A 22,677-nucleotide genomic window follows, 5' to 3' on the forward strand; every position below is an offset into this window, starting at 1 on the left:
GACCTCAGACCGTGTTATCCATGCAGAACGTGCTTAATAAATACTGGTTGAATGAACCGAACGGATGCATAGAAAAAGAGGGTCAAAAGGCAGCATTGGCAGTGCCTTTCCACCCCCACTGTGCCGGGAGGAGTAGGAGAGTCCTGGCCCATCTCTCTGGTCTGGGAGGCAGGAATAGAGGAGGGTTCAGCAGGCTGATGCAGCCAGCCATCTAAACTATCAAATCATGCATCGTTAATACCCTTTTTATGATTACCCACACCCACGAGGCATACTTGATTCTTTCCTTTACAGTCGAGGAGCCCCAAGAGCAGCACCCTCAAAATGTTTTTTGAATCTTTCAGTTTTCACCACTGCTCTTACTCCAAGCTCCATCATCCTCCATCTGGACCACTGCAGTGTTCAAAGTGTCCTAACTACTAATGAGACTGCTTAAAGCCCTGTGAGTGATGAATTGGTAGATTAGGATTGACATAAATACACTAATATGTATAAAATAGATAACTAATAAGAACCTGCTCTATAAAAAATAAATAAATTAAACAACAACAAAAAAAGTCCTATGAGAATTGACCTCCGTTTTCCTTCTCTACTTTGTCACGCACCATGCTGCCCCTTCCTCACTTTCCTATAGCCACACTGGCCTTTCCTCTGTTCCTCAAACTTGTCAGATTGCCTGCCTACCTCCGGACCTCTGCACCTGCTATTACCACAGCTCCAGCTTATGTGGCTGGCATTTTCTTGTCATTCAGAGAGGCTTTCCTAACTAACATGCCTTCCCCATGTCACCCTGTACGCCCTATCTCCTCATCTTGTTTTATTTTCTTTACAGGACTTACCTCTATCTGGAGATAGTTTTAATTGCTGTTTACTTGTTTTTTGGCCCCTCTTCCTTAGGAATGTGCTCCCTCCGTGGGCAGGGATTTGTAAGTGTTGTTGAGTGTTGTGACCTCTATTTTCAAATGTTTGTGGCACCTAGTAGGCACTAAGTAAAATTTTGTGAATGAATGCCTGTTCACCAAGTGCCTTCTTGACTCTAATTTAGTTTTTCTAATAGACTGCTTATAGAGAACGTGCCAGCCAGGGGACAGGGATGTCTGTCCTATTCCCTAACAGCTCTATTTTTCATATAAATAAATACATGGATACTTGAGTTTGTGTACCTTAGCCTCTGTGGGTCTGGTTAATGTGAATCTGTCCCTAAAAGATGGATTGTCTCTCAGGGCACTAACAAATCAGGTGTTTGAGCCTGTAGATCTAAGAGCTGTGATCCACACTGAGAAGGATTCATTAAGAAAGATACCCTGCCTCAGTGATCCTTGACCTTCCACTCGTGACCTTCATGGCCTTATCATGAGCGTCCCCTGGGCTTCTTTTAGGATCTTCTCTAGGAATAAACAGAGAAGAGCTCTTGATGGAAAAACCTCCAGAAAGGAAAGGAAGGCTGTTATAAGTATTCAACAGGTCTTTCATCTTGAGCTTTTATATTTGTAGCATCTTTCCATCCTACCCCAAATGCTATCAGCATAAGACGACAAGCTTACACTTCTGGAGAATGAGAAGAAGGATAAGCTAATAGCTACTGAGTGCTTTATTCCACATCAGGCACTAAGGACTTTATAAATATTATCTCACTTAAAGCAATATTTATAAAAACCAATAGGAATAGAGAAAATATAAACAGTGTATAAAACTTGGATATTTAAGATGAAATAACACAAAGGGTCAGATTGGCAAATCAGACTCATAGGAGTTAGAGATCTCACCCAGTAAATATAGTTTCTAATAATTTCAAGAATACAGGTGATTTTGAGATACAGGCGAATCCCAGAGCCCCTGATCTCTGGCTCTTTTCTTGCCACATTAGGATTTTCTCTGGCACAGATTTAACATATGAGGCCTTTAAGCAATGTATGCTGTCATCACTAAAGCACAAACAACAACTTGGGTCATGAAACATCTCAATTTTATACTCACATAGTTACATAGTTTACATGTCACCTTCCAAGGAGCCGTGCCTCATAAATCCGTAGATTCCAGGTGTGTTTATCATAAGCCATCCTAGACTGACCAGGTATATCCTGCTAAAAAGTTTTTCATAGGTAAGAGCTCTCTCAGTGGTAATACCCATTAGTTTCCTTCCCAGGAGGTCTATCATTAGCATTTTTACAAGGATCTTTAATCAACTAACTTATTTTTCCACCCCTCCCCCACTCCTTCCTTCGTTCGTTCGTTCCTTCCTTCCTCTTTCTTTCTTTTTTCTTTTTTTCTTTCTTTCTTTCTCTCTTTTCAGTCAGTGATTTCTCAGGAAAAGAGAAAAAATAGCTCTGCTAACCTCTTTTTCCCTCCAAGGAATAGGTTTCTGATCCTAAGAATTCCACTGAAAACAGTGCAGTGGTTACTTTCATATGCCCCCAAAGCCTTTCACCGCAAATGAACTCTGCTGCTGTCCAGGGAGAGCCAGCACAGATTGGCAGCTTCTCCTTAAGCAGTCTCTTACCTCTTTGGCTTCCAGACCTGTTTCTCTGCTGCAGGGGTCATATATCTCACCACTAACTATATTTCTATCACTGAGTTTACATTTGGTTATTTTTCCACATAGTTCTTAGGTTTTTGTTTTGTTTTAAGGATTTGTCTTTCAAACAGCTCTTAATAGCGACGTTTTGTTTCTTTTGTTCCACTGACCAACATCTACCACCAACAACCAGTGGGGTTAGGCTGATATAAACAGTGTTAGCACACTGAGTCCAAGTTCTATTCAAATGCTATTGAAAGCCCACTGCATGCCTACTCAGTACTGAGGATGGAAAAGACATGGTCCCTGCTCTCAGGGAACTCGCAGTCCATTGGGACATAAAATGTGTCTATCCCCCAATCCTCCAACATCATGGAGTCACCTTGCCTTTAACATCTAAGTAAAAATGGCTGTGTCTTCAAAGAGGATGTAATGACAATTCTCTCCCTAATGGTATCAAATGTTTTTGTTCTTCTTAAACACCAGTAAGTAAATAGAAACAATGGAATGTGCTTGACGCTGTTACATAAGCAGAAGGAGGAAGTGATTAGTAAATTCTAACTGGGGATGTGAAAGATAGCTCAGATAGGAGGTGGTAAGCTGGGTCCGATGAATGACTAGGCATTTATTTAGTGGGAGAAGGACATACCAAGCAGCAGGCACAAGGCAGAAACATGAAAAAGCAAAGAATATTTAGCGACCTCCCAGTGGTTAAGTATGACTAAAGCATTCACTAAAAGAGGAGTGTGAAAAGTGGCAAGGATGGTGTAATAAACAAAAAGCAGCTTACTGTCCTCAGCATTTTCTAAACGTAAAAGCAAATCTGGGGGCTTCCCTGGTGGCGCAGTGGTTGAGAGTCTGCCTGCCGACGCAGGGGACACGGCTTCCTGCCCCGGTCCGGGAAGATCCCACATGCCGCGGAGCGGCTGGGCCCGTGAGCCATGGCCGCTGAGCCTGCGCGTCCGGAGCCCGTGCTCTGCGACGGGAGAGGCCACAACAGTGAGAAGCCCGCGTAACGCAAAAAAAAAAACAACAAGCAAATCTGGGATAATTATCATAAACAATCGAGAAGTATCCCAGCCAGGGCCAGGACTAGGGTGAGGCAAGTGAGGGACTCATCTTGGGTGCAAAGACAGATAATATTTCAACACAAAATTTCAAATAAAGATAGGATCAGTGTTACTGAGTTTTCCTTTTGCCTCAAGCTCCAATATGCCTCTGCAAGGCACTTCTTTATTTGAAATTTTGACATTTGTTCATAGTGGATTTTTTGGCACTGATTTTGATTTTTTAAATATTGCATTGTTTTGTCTTGATGACTGAGTTTTTTGACTGCCCTCTTAAAATTTTTGCATCTGAGTGCTTTACTCACCCTAGTCCCAACGCTGATTCCAGCCAAACTTTATCCATTAGCATGTGTGAAAGACAGAGCATGTCTCCCTGGAATAAAAGAACAAATTTTCTAATAATAACAAGTAATAAAATTCACAGCAGTGGGTGGCTGATGGGATACAGAGATAAGGGAAAGACAGGAATCAGGAATTTCATCTTGGAAAACCGTATGGAGATTCCTCAAAAAATAAAAATAGAACTACCACATGATCCAGCAATTCCACTCCTGGGTATTTATCCAAAAGAATCAAGAGCGAGGTCTTAAGAAGAAATTGTACACCCGTGTTCACAGCAGCAGTATTCACAAGAGCAAAGAAATGGAGGCAACCCAAATGTCCATCGACAGATAAATGAAAAAGAAAATGTGCTGTATATATGCAGCAGAATATTGTTCCTTAAAATGGGATGTTATGCCTTGAAAAGGAAATCCTGTCACATGGTACAACACAGATGAACCTTGAGGACATTATGCTCTGTGAAATAAGCTGGTCACAAAAAGACAAATACTGTATGATTCCATTTATATAAGGGATCTAAAGTCCTCAAATTCATAGAAACAGAAAGTAGAATGATGGCTACCAGGGGCTGGAGGGAGGGGGGATGGACAGTTATTGTTTAATGTGTGCAGAGTTTCAATTTGGCAAGATGAAAAATTTCTGGAGATCTGTTTCACAACAATGTGACTATATTTAGCACTACCAAACTGAACACTATGTATGTACCTATATACATACATTTCCTATCTCTGCTAAGAGGGCCTAGGAGCAATGACATCGTAGTAGCCAAAAAGGCTCAGGAGTCACTTACTGTCAAGGCCAATAGCCTTATCTATTTCAATAATTTTTCTTTTTTATTGAAGTATAGTTGATTGACAATACTTTGTTAGTTTCAGGTAAACATCAAAGTGATTCAGTTATATATGTTATATATATATATTTCAGATTATTTTCCATTATAGATTATTACAAGATATTGAATATTGTTCTCTATGTTATACAGTAAATCCTTGTAGCTTATCTATTTTATATATAGTGGTGTGTATCTGTTAATCCCATACTCCTGACTTATCCCCCCTCCTTTGGTAACCATAATTTTGTCTTCGATATTCATGGGTCTGTTTCTGTTTTATAAATTAATTCATTTGTATTATTTTTTAGATTCCACGTATGAGTGTGGAATCATATAATAATTATTTTTCTATGACTTCACTTAGTATGATAATCTCTAGGTCCATCCATGTTGTTGCAAACGACAATATTTCATTCTTTTTTTATGGCTGAGTGATAGTCCATTGTATATATATATACACCATATCTTCTTTATCCATTCATCTGTTGATGGACACTTAGGTTGCTTCCATGTCTTGCCTATTATAAATAGTGTTGCTATGAACATTGGGGTGCATGTATCTTTTCCAAGTAGAGTGTTTGTCTTTTCCAGATATATGCCCAGGAGTGGGATTACTGGATCATATAGTACCTCTATTTTTAGTTCTTTAAGGAACTGCCTTACTGTTTTCCATAGTAGTTGCACCAGTTTACATTCCTGCCAACATCAATAATTCTTGAGGTCATTATTTTATCACTTCAACAACTGATATAGGCAATAATGACCCTGGATCATAACGAAAAGGTTAAAATTTAACATACAGTCACAATTTCCTAGTTAAGGAGGCATGTAAAAGACTTCCATCAAAACTTAACACCCAGGTCTTAGTTTATCAATAACCATTTTCCAATGTAAGGAGCTTTCTTGGAGAAGTGGTTGATTCCAGGGCTTGTGCAGGAAAAATACAAAATGAGCTTGGAATATTTTATACTGCAAAAAATTAAGGAACTGCTTGAAAAAGGATGGGGGGAGGGGCCTCTCAAAAAGATACAAAAGCCAGCTAGAAGAGGTTCCCAGACAGCAAAGATGGAACAATTTGAGCAATAAACTAAATCATGTCGAATTGATTATAATCTATAAAATAAAATGAATTTTTGTTGATAGTAATTAACTTTTTTTTTTTTTGCGGTACACGGGCCTCTCACTGTTGTGGCCTCTCCGGTTGTGGAGCACAGACTCCAGACGCGCAGGCTCAGCGGCCATGGCTCACGGGCCCAGCCGCTCTGCAGCATGTGGGATCTTCCCGGACCGGGGCACGAACCCGTGTCCCCTACATCGGCAGGCGGACTCTCAACCACTGCGCCACCAGGGAAGCCCTTAACTTTTTTTTTTTATGTATTTATTTTTGGCTGAGTTGGGTCTTCATTGCTGCGCGCGGGCTTTCTCTAGTTGCGGTGAGCAGGGGCTACTCTTCCTTGCGGTGCGCGGGCTTCTTATTACGGTGGCTTCTCTTGTTGCGGAGCTCGGGCTCTAGGCACGCAGCCTTCAGTAGTTGTGGCACACAGGCTCAGTAGTTGTGGCGCACGGGCTTAGTTGCTTTGTGGCATGTGGGATGTGGGATCTTCCCGGACCAGGGCTCAAACCCTGTCCCCTGCATTGGCAGGTGGATTCTTAACTACTGAGCCACCAGGGAAGTCCCATAATTGACTTTTAAAAGGAGAAGGGACAAGTCTTTCTTACAAAGAATACCAGTTTAAAAGGTAAAAGAAATTAAGGAAATAGAAAAAATCAACATTGGAGGAAAGATCCACCAGGGGATGCTAAAATCGGTGAGTGAAAACTTGAGGAAAAACAGTATATAATCATAGTCTCAAAGTATCTCATCCAAGATATTGGGTAAATTTACAGTAGAAAAATCCAGCAGACATCCCCTTAACTAAGCAATCAAAGGTTAACCTCACTGGTCATAAGACATCTGGACATGATGTGTCCCTGATTCTATGCACCAAGAAAGGTACTTCACTTCTGTGGTAGTCTTCCCCAAAGTGTGTAACCTCGATCTAATCACATTACACATCAAAACCAAAATGAGAGGCATTCTACAAAATCACTGACCAGTACTCTTCAAAAGTGTTAAGGTCAAGAAAGATAAGGAAAGACTATGGAATGATCACAGATTGGAGGAGACTAAGAAGACATGATGACTAAATGCAATGTGGGGTCTTGGATTGGATCTTGGGTCAGAAAAAGGAATGGGTGGAATTCAAATACAATGTTTAATTTAGTTAATAGTATTATACCAATGCTAATTTCCTGATTTTTATAATGGTACCATGGTTACGTAGGATATTAACATTTGGAAAAACAGTTTGAATGCTATATGTGAATTCTCTGTACTGTTTTTGCAACTATATTTTCTGTATGTTAAAATTATTTCAAAATAAAAAGTTGATAAATTCCTAATGGACAGAACTTTATGGTGATGAAAATATATAATACATTTCATTTTTTATGATTTAACTGCAAATGCACTTCTGATATTTTGCTGATATACATGTTTCTCAGTGTATAGTTATAGCCTGTGTTTACATACTGGTGTTCTCCTCCACTCCCTCCCACCCCAAGTAATTGCACTCATGGAATAATTTTTCTTTTTTTGCAGTACGCGGGCCTCTCACTGTTGTGGCCTCTCCCGTTGCAGAGCACAGGCTCCAGACGCGCAGGCTCAGCGGCCATGGCTCGCGGGCCCAGCCGCTCCACGGCATGTGGGATCCTCCCGGACTGGGGCACGAACCCTTGTCCCCTGCATCGGCAGACGGACTCTCAACCACTGCGCCACCAGGGAAGCCCAGAATAATTTTTTTTAATAATTCTTTTATTGAAGTATAGTTGATTTACAGTGTTGTGTTAATTTTTGCTATAGAGAGAAGTGATCCAGTTATACATATATATGCATTCTTTTTTAATATTCTTTTCCATTATGGTTTATCACAGGATATTGAATATAGTTCTTTGTGCTATACAGTAGGACCTTGTTGTTTATCCATTCTGTATGTAATAGCTTACATCTTCTAATCCCCAACTCCCACTCCATCCCTCCCCCAATCCTCTCCCCCTTGGCAACCACAAGTCTGTTCTCTATGTACTCATGGAATAATTTGACTTTGTCAGTATGGGTGGTCCCATGCTGGGCACTGAGAACAAGAAGGTGAATAGCACTTGGTTTTTGCTTTTTAAAAATTTACTGAAGGGGCTTCCCTGGTGGCGCAGTGGTTGGGAGTCCACCTGCCGATGCAGGGGACACGGGTTTGTGCCCCGGTCCGGGAAGATCCCACATGCTGCGGAGCGGCTGGGCCCATGAGCCATGGCCGCTGAGCCTGTGCTTCCAGAGCCCGTGCTCCGTGACGGGAGAGGCCCCAATAGTGAGAGGCCCGTGTACCGCAAAAAAAAAAAAAAAAAAAATTTACTGAAGAGTAGGGATAATTAATGTGAAAAGAAAAGAAATCAATATATGACAAGCTTCATAAAGGTAGATAAACAAATAACTGTGAGATACAAAGATGCTACTGTCTTTTTCTTTTTAAAAAGAATTCAGAGTCTACCATATTAACATAATCTGCATAATTATGTTTAAAGAACATACAATCATCCATAATGTAATACACTGCAGTTGGCCAGGCTGTTCTCTAATGGGAACAGAAGTGTTGGGTATATGGGAGCTCTTCCCTCTTTTCAGGGAAGAAGACATTTCCACAAGTTTCCTTGCGGTCAGCAGGCAAGAGCAGGTCAAGGAGGTTGGACGACTTCCTCTGCAGGCGGAAGAGCGCTCCAGCCTCCCAGCTCTGCAATTGCAGACCATGCATTTGCTGTTCCGAGCCCATCAGTTGCAAATCAGTTCTCCTAAAAGGAGACATATGGGATGGCCCGAGCTCAGTTTCATGAAGGAAGAGGTCAATCAGATTCTCACCTAAGAGCTCAACTAATTTGTCTCATTTCTGACTTACAGCCTCCCCAAGCCTCCTCTCGGAAGTACCACCTATCACACCAATTTTCATAATTGCAGGTAACTGAATAATTGGCACATTCATTTCTCTGGCAAGACTTTCCTGTCGATTCTGTCCCCAGAAGCCTATAAGGACCCAAGGCCCTGCTGAGGATGGCAGGGGATGGATCTCAGTCTCCCGGCTCACACTGCCCCCAACCATCACCCTCACTTCTCCATCTTCAGCCTCCTCTTTTCTGGCTTCTTCCTTCCTGCTGGAAACATGTGGGGGGTCTCTCTCCGCTGCTTCCATAGTGTGACAATGCTCTCCTTGAACGAAAGGTGCATGGCTGAGGGCAGTAAGGAAATATTTTACTCTGCCCAAATACACAAATAAAGGCAGCAAATAAATGAATAAATATCTTCCTTTGACACTTTACCCACCTTTAGCCACTCCCCTGTCTATCTCTTTCCCATCTCAGAGTCTTTGGTGCCTTGAAGTCATTGGGCCAAACACTGAACCCATTGTTTATCTCCATGCTGGCAAACTAACAACCCCCCAAACCACAGTTCCCTTCTCTTTCATGACCTTGGTTGGTGGCTTCTCTATCACCCAAGTCACCCACGCCAGATCCTATATATGATCCTAGACATTTACCAATCTCTTTTTTCTGACATCTAAGTGGTCACCAATTTCCATCAATTTTACCCCCTTAATATCTTTCAAATCCATTCCTTTCCCCGGTGCCCCCATCCCCACTGCCGCCATGTGGACTCAGGCCTTCTCAGTCTTGCCTGAACCATTGAAATAGCCTCCACTCTGCTCTCACTCCACCTTCTATCTGTCCACACGGCTGCCCAGGTGTAGATCTACCTCCCCACACCCTGGATTGAAACATTTCAGTGTTTCCCTTAGTGTGGTTTGCACAGATTTTCTTTTCTTTTTTTAAATAGAAGTATAATTTATGTACAATATTATATAAGTTACAGGTGTGCACACAGTGATTCACAACCTTTAAAGGTTATACTCCATTCATAGCCATCACAAAACACTGGCTATACTGTCTGTGCTGCACAATACATCACCACAGTTTATTTTATACATAATAGCTTGTACCCCTTAATCCCCCACTGCCATATGACCCTTCCCCCCTTCCCTCTCCCCACCGGCAACCACCAGTCTGTTCTCTATATCCACAGCTTTTCTTGATCTGGCCCTTGCCAACCTCAAATTCTCATTTCCTACCTCCATAAGAAACGATATTTATGAAAAGCTTCCCTCCTTCTAGAAGACGTGGTACTTCGTGTTTTGTTAGTTATTTCATTTAATGTTCATAAAAATCCTTTGGTGGAGGTATTATTTTTTTATCCACCTCTTCACAGATAATAAAAGTGAAGCAAAGAGAGGTTAAGAGTTTTGCTCCACTTTACATGATTGTAAGTGGCAGAGCTGGGACTTGAATCCAGGTGTCCTGGGGTCAGAGTCTGCTCTTGGCCACAAGCTCTGATGTCACCTCTCTCCTCCAGCCCCCAACCTCAACATATACACACCAGCAAACCTGAATGGCCAGTGTTTGCACACACTCAAAATACTGTTTCATGATTTGCATGTGTTATTTTCCCTCTTGGAATACATTTCTGCCTTTTATTTGCCTGAACTTTATTTAGCCTTCAAAACCCTACTTTAATATCAGTTCTCTTATGAAGATTCGCTGTCCACTTTCTCCATAGACCGTTGTCCATTTTGTTATTACTTGGTTCCTTACATATATATATATATATATATATATATATATATATATATATATATATATATATATATGACGTGACGTGGAAATTATTTACTTTTCTGTCTCACCATTTTGTTAGGACATGTTAACAGTCTTATTTATTGTTATTCCTCAGCAACGGGCATACTTTATGTAGAAAATATGGACACATTTCAAATGGTGTTAGTGCTAAAAGTTTTACCTTTTTTTTTTTTTTTTTTTTGCGGTACGCGGGCCTCTCACTGCTGTGGCCTCTCCCATTGCGGAGCACAGGCTCCGGACGCGCAGGCTCAGCGGCCATGGCTCACGGGCCCAGCCACTCCGCAGCATGTGGGATCCTCCCGGACCGGGGCATGAACTCGTGTCCCCTGCATCGGCAGGCGGGCTCTCAACCACTGCGCCACCAGGGAAGCCCAGTTTTACCTTTTTTTGATTAAAACAATGAAAGTCAAAGGGCTGAAATATGAAATACTGGAGGGCTTCTTCATCACATAAGTAGATCAGCTTTTGGTTTTCTTTTATTTTGAAGGACAGTTTAATAATTAGAAAAAAGGAGCCACCAGTTATTCAAAACATGACTTGCAATAATCTACTTCCTAACTCAGCCTGGCAACTCTGTTCTAAGAAAATGATGGGATTTGCTTAAAAGTCAGCATAAGTTTGGGGGGGGGGGATTAGCAAAAGAGGGTGTCATTTCCTTCTACCATCTCAAGTAAGTGATCACAGATGCTCTCCTTATGGAACTGTGTCCCCCCCACCCAGAGGACCTGGAGCATCAGACAGCGGGTCCACTCTTGCAGTCACTTCCAGACCCAGTCAGGAACCAGGAGCCAGAGATGCCCCAAGCATGGCCACGTAAGACCTTACAGGGAGAGTCTTACAGGAAACGGTCAGCTGGTCATTGCAAGGTTTAATCCAGAATGCGAGACTGGGTCAGATTGAGCGGGCTCCTAGTGGGACAGGAGTGCAAGAAGCAAACTCCCCACAGTGACGTGCCTGCGTCTCCTCTATGCTATAAATATGACAGTGCAGCAAAACGGTGCTTCTGAGCAGACGGCAGAGTCCTGCCACGGACAAGTAGAATTTAAACACATCAGTTAACTTGAATCACTACTTTCGTTTCCAATCAGCCTGGTTGTGGGAATAAATTTCTACCTGTTTTCTTATAGTTATCACCCAGTGCTTATTTTCATTTCACAGCAGCCTCTGGAGAGAAAGAGAGAGAGGGAGGGAGGGAGGGAGGGAGGGGAAAACCACGCTGAATCGCTAAGCAGAGCACCCATCCATTTGATAGATATTTTTTGATGGGCCACCCAAAGATGATGAGGAAAGAGCTCCTATCTTTAAGGAGCTTCCAGTCTAGTGGGGGATTAAGACACACAAGTACTTGTACAAATTATAACAAGATCTTAGAGATGGTAGAGAAAGAAATAATCAGTCTACCAGGTGGAGCTAGGAAATGTTTCCCAGAAGAGGTCAGGCTAGGTCATGAATGGGTATTGGAACTGTACCAGAAGGGAGAAAGGAGGCTTTCGAGGAACGGTGACAGCACGGTGCAAAGGCTGGGATGTACGGAGGACCTTGGCTGGCCCTGGGAGTGGGGAGTAGTTCTCCGTGGCTGGAGCACAGTGTGTGTGGCCTTTATGGTAGGAAGGACAGGCTTGGGCTCAGGGGTCCAGGGGCTTGGAGGACAGGCCGAGGAACTGGATTCCATCCTAACTGCCTCAGTAACGTGTCGTGTCTTCCCCTCTTCTCCATGCCTGCTGTCACCTGCACAGTCCAGCTCCTGCCTGGATACTACCGAAGCCTGCTAATGGCTCTCTCTCATCCATTCTTGCTGCCTCCAATCTGTTCTGAGGGATCACGGCTGTTCTTAAATCTCTTCATTTGAGTTCCAGAAGAGGTAGAACTAATCCAGACTAAAAGAGAAAGCGGAGCAGTGGTTGCCAGAGGAGGGGGGTAACTGCAAAGGAGCATGGGGCAACTTTCTGAGTGAAAGAAACATGCTGTGTCTTGATGGTGGTGCTGGCTGCTCATTGAACTGTACACTTTGAACATGGGGGCATTTTACTGTTTTTAAATTATACCTCAATAAAGTTGATTTCTAAAAAAAAAGACAACCTTTATTTGCCCTGGGAGGAAGACCAGTACCCTGCCCCGTGGTACACCAGACCCCAACGCCTGCCGCTTTCCCCGGCCCGGCCTCACCTGCTTCTCCTGATTGCAGGACTCACCGTGCCCTTCTCCTCACTGAGAACCGTGCCCGTCCTTTCTGACCAGGATGCTCAGCCTGTCTCTGCTGCCCACTCAGCCACGCGGCCCAGCTGACTCCCGCTCGTCCTTCACGTTGTGGCTGAAATTTCAGATCCTGCAGGGTGCGGTTTCTGGACCCGCAGGCTCTGGTGCCCCTGCCCGCACTTCTGTGAAGCACTGAACACTTCTGTGAGTATTTGTTCCACATCTGTCATCCCCTCTAGACAGCAAGCTTCATGAGGATGGGGCTTATTTACTGCTACCTCCCCGCCACCTAGCCCAGTGGCTGACATGGGAAGGCGTAACAAATGTTTGTTGAATTCACCAACTCATTTTAGGGTTTTAAGCAGGTTTGAGAGAGATGCTCATATGTATGTTTGTTGTTGGTGGTTTTTGGCCACGCCTTATGGCACGTGGGATCTTAGTTCCTCTACCAGGGATCAATCCTGGGCCCCCTGCAGTGGAAGCATGGAGTCTTAACCACTGGACCACCAGGGAAGTACCTGCATGTTTTTTCTAACAGAGGTTCTCAACTATGATGTTTGAACGTGTCTAGGGTCTTGAGAAACATCATTTAGAAAGATCCCTCTGCCTGTGCCAGGGAAACATTCGTGAGGTACGGAGGAAAAGGAAGTGGAGGTTGAAACCAGAGTGATTCGCGGGGAGAGTGACAATCATCCAAAATCGGGGCTGGCTGGGTGGCTGGGGAGAAAGCTGGAACTAAATTAAAAGGAAACAGATTGAGAGATAATTAGGAAATAGAACCAACAAACTTGGTCATCAATAGGATGGGAAGTTACCCTTCAAGGAAGGAGAAGGGGTGTGAACACGAAGGTAGGCAGACAGATATAAGTTATGTTAACTTGGGCAAGTTACTTAACCTCTCTAATTTCCTCATCTGTCAAATGGGGAGAAAATACCCACATCGCAGGGCTGTTGTCAGGATTACAAGGACTGAATTAATTTCTGTAACGCACTAGGAGAACTGCCTGACATAGGGTAAGCCCTGGATGAGTATTTGACCTTATAGCTATAGATACATGAATAAACAGATATGTAGAAACACTGACAGATAAGTGGTGGGAGGGGTGGATGGATGGACAGATGGATAGATGGTAAAGAGAGAGATAGACGGATATTGGACGTGGAGGATTAAGGAGAGAGCATGATCCCTGGAATATTTTTCCAAGAGCAGTCACAGATTGGAGCAAATCTACCTACACTCTTCTTCTTTCTTTATGTCCAGTGATCAGGGTACCAAGTGGTCTTTGGTTTATGGGACAGAGCCATGACTACTGACCCACGTGGGACCACTGGAAGCATGCAGTAGGCAAAGGGCTGCGGTGACAGGAATGTGCCACACAGGCGTCCCCTGAGATGGGCTGTGGGGCACGTGGGGCAGTGAAGTCAGACGCAGCTCTTGCCGCTGTGGCTCGGGGTGCTCACAGAGGTACTCACCCTTCTCAACTCCCTTATCTTTCTTGATCTGTAGACATTTTGTCACTCACCTGCTTTCTAAATTCTGTTGTTTGTTAAGATTCACCACCACAGGATGATTTAGGAATCCATGTATGCTACCTGGAAAGACACTGGCCTGGGAGTTAGAAGGCCCGTGCTCTAGCATGGATAGTAAAGCTAGTGTTTGGTCTTGAGCTGGTCATTTCATTTCTCTGGCTTCAGTTTTTGGATGTATAAAATAAACGGACTACACTAGATCATTTTTGAAGCTTCTCACAGCTCTAACACACCTGCACCTGCAGCCTGATGAGCCTCTGTTCTCGTTCTTGTCCCTAAACTCAACTCTCTACCCCTACTTTCTCATCTTCTATACCTTTGCCATTTCCTTGGTGTAGAATGCCCTCCTCTCCTTGTCCTTCTGCTAACTTCCCATACATAGTTTTCAAGTTACAGTGCTACCTTCCCTGTGAATCTTTCCTTGGCACCCTCAAGTTTAGGCACTCACTCCTTATGCACCTGGTATACTCTCTATGTACATGAATCATAGCATATCCTCAGCGATTTGTTTATATGCCTATATCCCCAAAAGGTTATAATGCTTTTAATGCAGGACTTACATTTGTATCAGTCAGGGGCCAGTTTCAGAGAACAGAATCCCCTCTAACCAGTTAAAGCAGGAAAGGATTTGTTACAGATATTAAATGGGGTATTAAGTCATTAGGAGGGGAAAAGAAAGACTCAAGATTAGGCTTTCAGGAACCACTCACAAAGCCACATTGCAGAACTGGGCCACTGAGAGAGCTGCTGCCTCTTTTGGTAGCGGGAAGTCTCCAGCTTCACGACAGTACACTATCAGAACAATCAGGAACTAAATTCTCTCCATGTAAATATCATAGTCAGATTCTCAAAAAGAGCAAGAGTCTGTCGAGCCATCACCACCCCTGTTTGGACAATGTTTCTCGCACCAGGACACCCCCTAAACTTCTGACTAGTCTGGACATTGATTACACTGGGATCGGGTGCTAAGTGTGGTCTAAAGAGCTGTCGCCAAAGGAAGTTAAGTTCACGTGGCACAAACATGGTGAAGGGGGCTGCTACAGATGAGGGTGTGGCCAGTATGTTTACTCTTTCTTTTTGCTGAGGAGACCAATTTTCCCCCTCGTGATAGGATTTTTTAGTGGTGATCAATGGCAAGTCAATCTCCTGGCTGGATATTAATTAAATTTAAATCTGCTCTTAACCCTAACAATTTCTTCAGCTTATGCCTCCCACAAAACACAAACTGCTTTAACAAAATAGGGCAGGATCAGAGAATCTTGGGAATAGGAAGACATTCAGGGGTCATAAAGTCCGGTGGTTACCAAATACCACTTTGTAGTAAAAGGAGAAAACTAGTATAATGTAGTTAGCTTTATTTTATCTAAGTGTATTTAGTTTAAAGTCTTGGCTTAAGACTTTTTTGTCCTCCTATTTCTTTAGTGATAGACGGTATTTGTAGTTCATAGCTATTTTTTGTTTAGGTTTTCCTTGGCAAAATAACAATTAGGTTGTCCTTTGTTGTCCTCCTTTTGAGTTGCCTGTTGGTTTTTATTTATTTATTTATTTTTGGCTGCGTTAGGTGTTCATTGTTGCATGCGGGCTTTCTCTAGTTGCTACGAGTGAGGGCTACTCTTTGTCGTGGTGCGCGAGCTTCTCATTGCGGTGGCTTCTCTTGTTGTGGAGCACAGGTTCTAGGCATGCGGGCTTCAGAGTTGTGGCACGCGGGCTCAGTATTTGTGGCTCGTGCCTCTAGAGCGCAGGCTCAGTAGTTGTGGCTCATGGGCTTAGTTGCTCCGCGGCAAGTGGGATTTTCCCAGACCAGGGCTCGAACCCATGTCCCCTGCATTGGCAGGCGGATTCTAACCACTGCGCCACCAGTGAAGTCCCTACCTGTTGATTTTTAATCTATTCTGTCATGCCCCTAAAGGTCTATACCACAGTTTCACTATGACACTTGTGTTACTGTCATCCTTCATACCCTATCATCTATCAGGATTTTAAGACACTGAACAAGTACCTGGACATGTGTTAGGACCTCAAGATACATAGGATAATTTCATGTGTGTGTGGTGCTCATTTTATTTTATTTTATTTTAATTTTTTATTGAGGAATATTTGATTTACAATATTATATTAGTTTCAGGTGTACAACAGTGATTCAAAATTTTTATAGATTATACTCCATTTATAGCTATAAAATGTTGGCTACATTCCCTGTACCGTACATTTCACTCTTGTATCATATTTATTTTCTACCTAGTATTATATTTTTTTTTTTTGCGATATGCGGTCTCTCACTGTTGGGGCCCCTCCCATTGCGGAGCACAGGCTCCGGACAGCTGCTCTGGGTGGCATGTGGGATCTTCCTGGACCGGGGCACGAACCCGTGTCCCCTGCATCGGCAGGTGGACTCTCAACCACTGCGCCACCAGGGAAGCCCTCTACCTAGTATTATAATTTGTACCTCTTAATTCCCTAAGATAACTGGTATACTTTCTATGATTCTTTGTCACTGCCTCCATCCCATCTCATGTCACAAGGAATTATTTTGACACTCTACTCATAAATAAGGCCCAGCTCGTTTGTGAGAAAGTAAGCTGTAATGTTTAGTGTGTCTTGGCATGCTTTCCCTACTTCAGCTAGGGTTATTTTCCTTTCTCTTATCATTTACATATGTGTAGTCTATTTTTATTTATCCTAACGTTAGCTTTTATTCTATCTATATTTCGGTTACATTTTCCAGGACTTCTTTTCCTGGAATGCTTCTGATGATGTCATTTCTCTTAAATCCAAACTTACTCTTTATGATTGGGTGGAAGCATCTATGACTTCGTCTATCCATTTGCCAGCATTTGGTACCCATTATGTCACTCTAGTTTGCTTTTCTGGGCCTGTGTGTGAGCCCTCAGATGCACTACCTGCCCTCCCTGGGTTCTGCTCTGCATCATGGGAGTGGGCGGACCCCTGCAGGCTGAGCTTCTCAGGCTCCTGTGTTAGCGCGTTTCCTGATGGATTTGTCCAGTGGCAGGTAGAACTGGGAGACTAGAGTTGGAAGGAGAGGGAAGCTCATGGCCCACTGTGGCTATGTCTCTCCTCAGTGGTGCCACTGCTGCAACAGGTCCATCGAGGTCCTGCTTCTGTTAGGTGACCCTAGCCTGTGGCTTGATTATGCTACCTCTCACCTAGGTCCCATCAACCTTAAGGAGTTGGAGGGGCTCCTTGATGGTGATGAGCTCTGCGGAGCCCCTGCTGTGAATACTCAGAGGGGTTTCTCTTTTCCAGGTTAGACCCCAACTAATATAAGGATAAATTCTCAGAAGTAGAATTGTTGGGTCAAAATCTGCACGATCTTTAAACTAAAGTTTAAAGACATTTCTTCCTGCTGTCCTTCTCTCCCGTAAGCCCTTTCCTCCACCTGTAGTTCTCTGTACACAGTCAGGGCCTTTCTCCTTCTGCCACCCCATCTTTTTACATGTCTCAGCATTTGGGCACTGGGCTAGCCCTTTGGTTACATTACACTCTTAAAAAAATGATAAACAAAACAAAGAGGTAAGGGGGAAAGCCACTACTTCCTGGTGATAATTGATATGTGTGCTTTCAGAACATGCCCAGGCAAGTGGAAAGAATTAAGCAATTATCTGGGTAGTTCAAGCAAACATTGACTCTCCTTTGTCCATTATGAGTGAGTGGTGGAAGGGAGGGAAAGTTGGAATTAATTATTAACATCTTCAAAATTGCTGGAATTAGGCAGAGAGTTACTGAACTCAACACTTCATTTTCTATCAGGTGTCTGGTGCTCGGCCATTTCAACTGCCAGGTTTTTAATTTTGGTAGGAGTCAGTCAAGGAGCAAAGTGGTCTTTGTCATTTGTGGGACTGAACCACTTGGAGACCTTGACTGCACACAGCTGGTAGGAACACTTCAGGCACTGCCTCCCTGGGCAGTGGCCGTGGCTTGCTGTAAATCAGTCTCTGCATCTTCTCATTGCCTCAGGCTTGGCTCTCATTAGAAAACAGGTGATCATCCAAACGTGGGAAATGTCTGGCTTCCTGTTGTCATTTACCAAATTAAAACTACCTGTTTTTTTAAAGGCTGCTGATTTATCTCTAGCTTTCTCTGAATGTGTGGCCCTTAAAGACTCTGCTTATTTAGCTATATAACATAGTCATGAAAAATAATTTTTACAGCAAGCCATTCTTTGAATGCAAAGATAGAGAGGCAGTTGCAGCAGGAAGAACCCTTATCTTGGAGTCAAGAGTTCTGAATTTGAGTCCTGGCCTTGCCACTACTTAGCCAAGTCAGCCATTTAACCCTGGTGAGTTTCTTGTTAAAATTAAGTGCTCTGAAGGTGAAGAAGTTTAGATGAAAGAGTTACATATAGGTACATGCTAATATTAGTATTCATTTTTTCAATTTTCTTTTTCCAGTACTGGTTGTGGATTGGTATGACCTCTCGGGCTACTTGCATCTTTTCATTAGCCCATTGGTAAAAGCAACAGATTAAACACACGTGTTGTGGTAACTGGTTAGAAGCCTCATCAACATTGGTATATGTGTTGGGGGCAGAATCTGAAAGCCATGAGCAAAGTGACCCTGTGTTTGATAATGTGGTTTCAAAATGATACACTGAAAGTGTCTAGCGAGGCTTGGATTAGAATATGTCTCCATTTCTCCTGCCTCCTTCCTCAGCTGGTCCTTCCTGGTGGTGTTTAGACATCCCAAGTCAGTCTCCAGCAGCTTTCCTCTTGTATAGTTATAGGGACAGGGGACCCTCAGCAAGCCAGACCCTGTCTCAGGCCAACTGGGGACAGGGAACAACCTTACAGAGCAGACCCAGAAGGTAGCATTAACCCAAGAACAAAGTAGATGTCATTTGTGATTTAACATGTGGTACCACAGGAACAAAAGCATTTTTACTGTCGCTGAAGCTTTGTTTCCCCAGGCCAGAAGCACTAACTAAGGGAAAACCAGTAGAAATGAATTTACCAGCTTTCAGTTCTGTTCTCCTAGAGGCTGGGCTGGAGCATGCTGCTCCAGGTTCCTACCTCCCCTCAGTGTACTGAGCAGCTAGCGGACATCCCTCTTCCCTGCATGCTAATCAGCCGAGCTCCACAGATGTCCTTCAGACATTATTTCCATCCTTAATCCAATAGGGTTTTTCTGAGTGTTTCTAGAATTGCATCAGGTACTTAGAGACCATGAAAACAGCATGGAAGTCAGAAACAGGTCAGGGTTTAATGGATTGATTAATTAAATGAGTATTTGTTGAGTGCCTTCTATATGTCAAATACAGTTCTGGTCAGTGTGCTGAAAATACAGCAGTGAACAAGGGTTGAACCCAGCCCTCCGGGAGCTTATATTCTGGTGGGGAGTTGGGGGGCGGGGTGGTAGAGGAACAAGTACACAAATAAATATGTAACATAAATCCAGGTAGTGATAAGTTACTAAAACTAATAATAATAATAGCTTCTTTCTACCATGTGAGGATAGAGGCTGAGGATGGGGGCCAGGTTTCATCAATCTAAGAAAAAAGATGTGAATGAAGCAGGGAGCATTGGGGAGAGGAAGGGAGAAAAAGTAAATTTGTCTAATCCACTTTAAATAAAAGAATGTATTGTCAGTGTATAGAACCTACATCGAACTAAAAAGCTTGTGCACAATGAAAGAAATGATGGACAAAGTGAAAAGACAACATACGGAATGGAAAAAATATTTGCAAATCATATACCTGATAAAAAAAGGTTGACATCCAAAATATATAAAGAATTCATATACCTCAATAGCAAAAATATATAGTAATAATAATGATAATCCAGTTAAACATGGACAAAGAAACTGAATAGGCAGTTTTCCAAAGAAGATACACAAATGGCCAACAAGTACATGAAAAGGTGCTCAATATCACTTATCATCAGGGAAATGCAAATTAAGACCACAATGAAATATCACCTTATGCCTGTTAGAATCGCTATTATCAAAAAGACAAGAGATAACAAATGCTGGTGAGGGTGTGGAGAAAAGGCAACCCTTGTACACTGTTGGTGAGAATGTACATTGGTGCAGCCGTTATGGATAACAGTATGGAGGGTCCTCAAAAAGTTAAAAATAGAACTACCATATGTTCCAGCAGTTCCACTTCTGGGTATTTATCTGCAAGAAATGAAATCACTAACTTGAAGAGATATCTGCATCCCACGTTCACTGCAGCATCATTTACAATAGTGAAGACACGGAAACAACCTTAAGTGTCTATTGACAGATGAATGGATAAAGAAAATGTGACATGTATATATATATTATATATATTATATAAATATTATTCAGCCATAAAAAAAAGAAGGAGGGCTTCCCTGGTGGCGCAGTGGTTGAGAATCCGCCTGCCGCCTCTGCAGGGGACACGGGTTCACGCCCCAGTCCGGGAGGATCCTACATGCTGCGGAGCGGCTGGGCCCGTGAGCCATGGCTGCTGAGCCTGCGCGTCTGGAGCCTGTGCTCCGCAGCGGGAGAGGCCGCACAGTGAGAGGCCCGCGTACCGCAAAAAAAAAAAAAAAAAAAAAAAAAAGACTGTCTCCCAGAAAGGAAGGCCAGGAAAGAATCTGGGCTTCTGCAAAGAAGTAGAACCAAGACCTGGGAATAACAAAACACCACCACCACCTACAAAACAAAACTCTTAGTTACTCTGTTGCTCACCTTTATTTCTCTCTTCATGCCGGCTATCTTCTCTCTGCACGGCCCAGCTTACCTGCTGGTCCTCCACAGGGACCTCCCACAGCCCCTGCATTCACTCCTTTAGCCCAAAAGCCAGCCGTCCCATGTGCGGTGTTGCTCCTGTCCCACACCAGCACTGACACAGGGCTCAGCACTGCTCCAGAAACAGCCTGCTCTCTGAAAACATGAGACGCTCACCCCATGTCACTGAGGAGGTCATAGGAAGGCCAGAGAAGGGGTAACCCTGCACACTGCCCGGCATGTTTTTCAGATCCCCGCTCTGCTCCCAAAACTTCCCCGCAGCCCACTAATCAAGGGTTCTTCTCTTCCGCCTCACCCCAAACCCATTATCTAGTTTGCTCTGGAGTCTCCCCTTCCCCAACCCATCCCAGCCCTAACAGAATCCTCCATCTCTCAGCCTTTTTCTAAGCAGGGGCGTTAACTTTCTCACAGTTTCCACAGCTGATTGTGAATTTTCTTTTTTTTTAAATTAATTAATTAATTTATTTATTTTTGGTTGCGTTAGGTCTTTGTTGCTACACGTGGGCTTTCTCTAGTTGCGGCGAGTGGGGGCTACTCTTCATTGTGGGGCACAGGCTTCTCACTGCGGTGGCTTCTCTTGTTGCAGAGCATGGGCTCTAGGCCCGCAGGCTTCAGTAGTTGTGGCTTGCAGGCTCAGTAGTTGTGGCACGTGGGCTCAGTAGTTGTGGCTCACAGGCTCTAGAGCACAGGCTCAGAGTCATGGCGCACAGGTTTAGTTTCTCTGCAGCATGTGAGATCTTCCTGGACCAGGACTGGAACCCATGTCCCCTGTACTGGCAGGCGATTCCTAACCACTGTGCCACCAGGGGAGCCCTGAATGTGAATTTTCATACCACTCATCCCAAAGATTCTCCAGACACTAGGATCCACTCTCAGAGTACATGAATTGTTTGACCAGTTACAGCTCCAGCCACCACTCTCTCTGAGTCCTGATTCCAAACTTCTGTGAGAGAATATCTGATTGGCCTGCCTCATGCCATATACTCACACCTCTGGCCCAATCAGTGGCAGCCAGAGAAGAAGTTACCTTTGTGGATGGGGGAATTCGATGGGACAATTCCTAGAGAACGCAGTGCTCCTTAGGAGAGGGACGGATATGCCAAAAGTGCCTATTACATTCCTCACATGTGAAATGGAGACAATAATACATCCCTCTCAGGGTATTGTGCTAGCTAAACAACATAACATGCCCCTAAACAAAAGGGGCATCCCACAGTAGCTTGTGCTCAGTAAATGTGACTTTCTTCCTCTTCTCAAGAAACAAACCAACAAACTTCAAAAAACTTCTCTCTTGATCTTCCAAAATAATCCCAGCTTCACTATGCTTCCCAGTTCTAGATCGTTAGATATAAATTGTCCACCTGAAAAATATAGTCACAGTAGGTATATTTAACAAATATAAAACTTTTTTAAGGGCTTCCCTGGTGGTGCAGTGGTTGAGAATCTGCCTGCTAATGCAGGGGACATGAGTTCGAGCCCTGGTCGAACATGTGGATCCCACATGTTCGGCATGAGGATCCCACATGCCGCGGAGCAACTAGGCCCATGAGCCACAACTACTGAGCCTGCGCGTCTGGAGCCTGTGCTCCACAACAAGAGAGACCGCGATAGTGAGAGGCCCACGCATCGCGATGAAGAGTGGCCCCCACTTGCCACAACTAGAGAAAGCCCTCGCACAGAAAAGAAGACCC

At 43.6% G+C, this 22,677-nt stretch overlaps 1 long non-coding RNA gene across 3 annotated transcripts in view; it reads left to right on the plus strand.

Moving 5' to 3' along the window:
• The first annotated feature begins 8,198 nt into the window (after positions 1–8,198).
• The window catches only part of LOC117199844 (uncharacterized), a 28,486-nt gene continuing 14,007 nt past the window's right edge, over positions 8,199–22,677 (plus strand). Inside the window, exons 1-2 of one of the 3 annotated variants that reach the window (XR_004481182.2) lie at positions 8,199–8,798; positions 12,714–12,928. This is a non-coding gene — a long non-coding RNA (uncharacterized LOC117199844). Of the gene's footprint in view, positions 8,799–11,763; positions 12,929–22,677 lie in introns of those variants that run through there. The other 2 variants (XR_007479199.1, XR_007479198.1) reach the window with 2 other exon arrangements.

This window comes from Orcinus orca, chromosome 9, assembly GCF_937001465.1.
Source record: "Orcinus orca chromosome 9, mOrcOrc1.1, whole genome shotgun sequence".
Lineage (NCBI taxonomy): Eukaryota > Metazoa > Chordata > Mammalia > Artiodactyla > Delphinidae > Orcinus > Orcinus orca.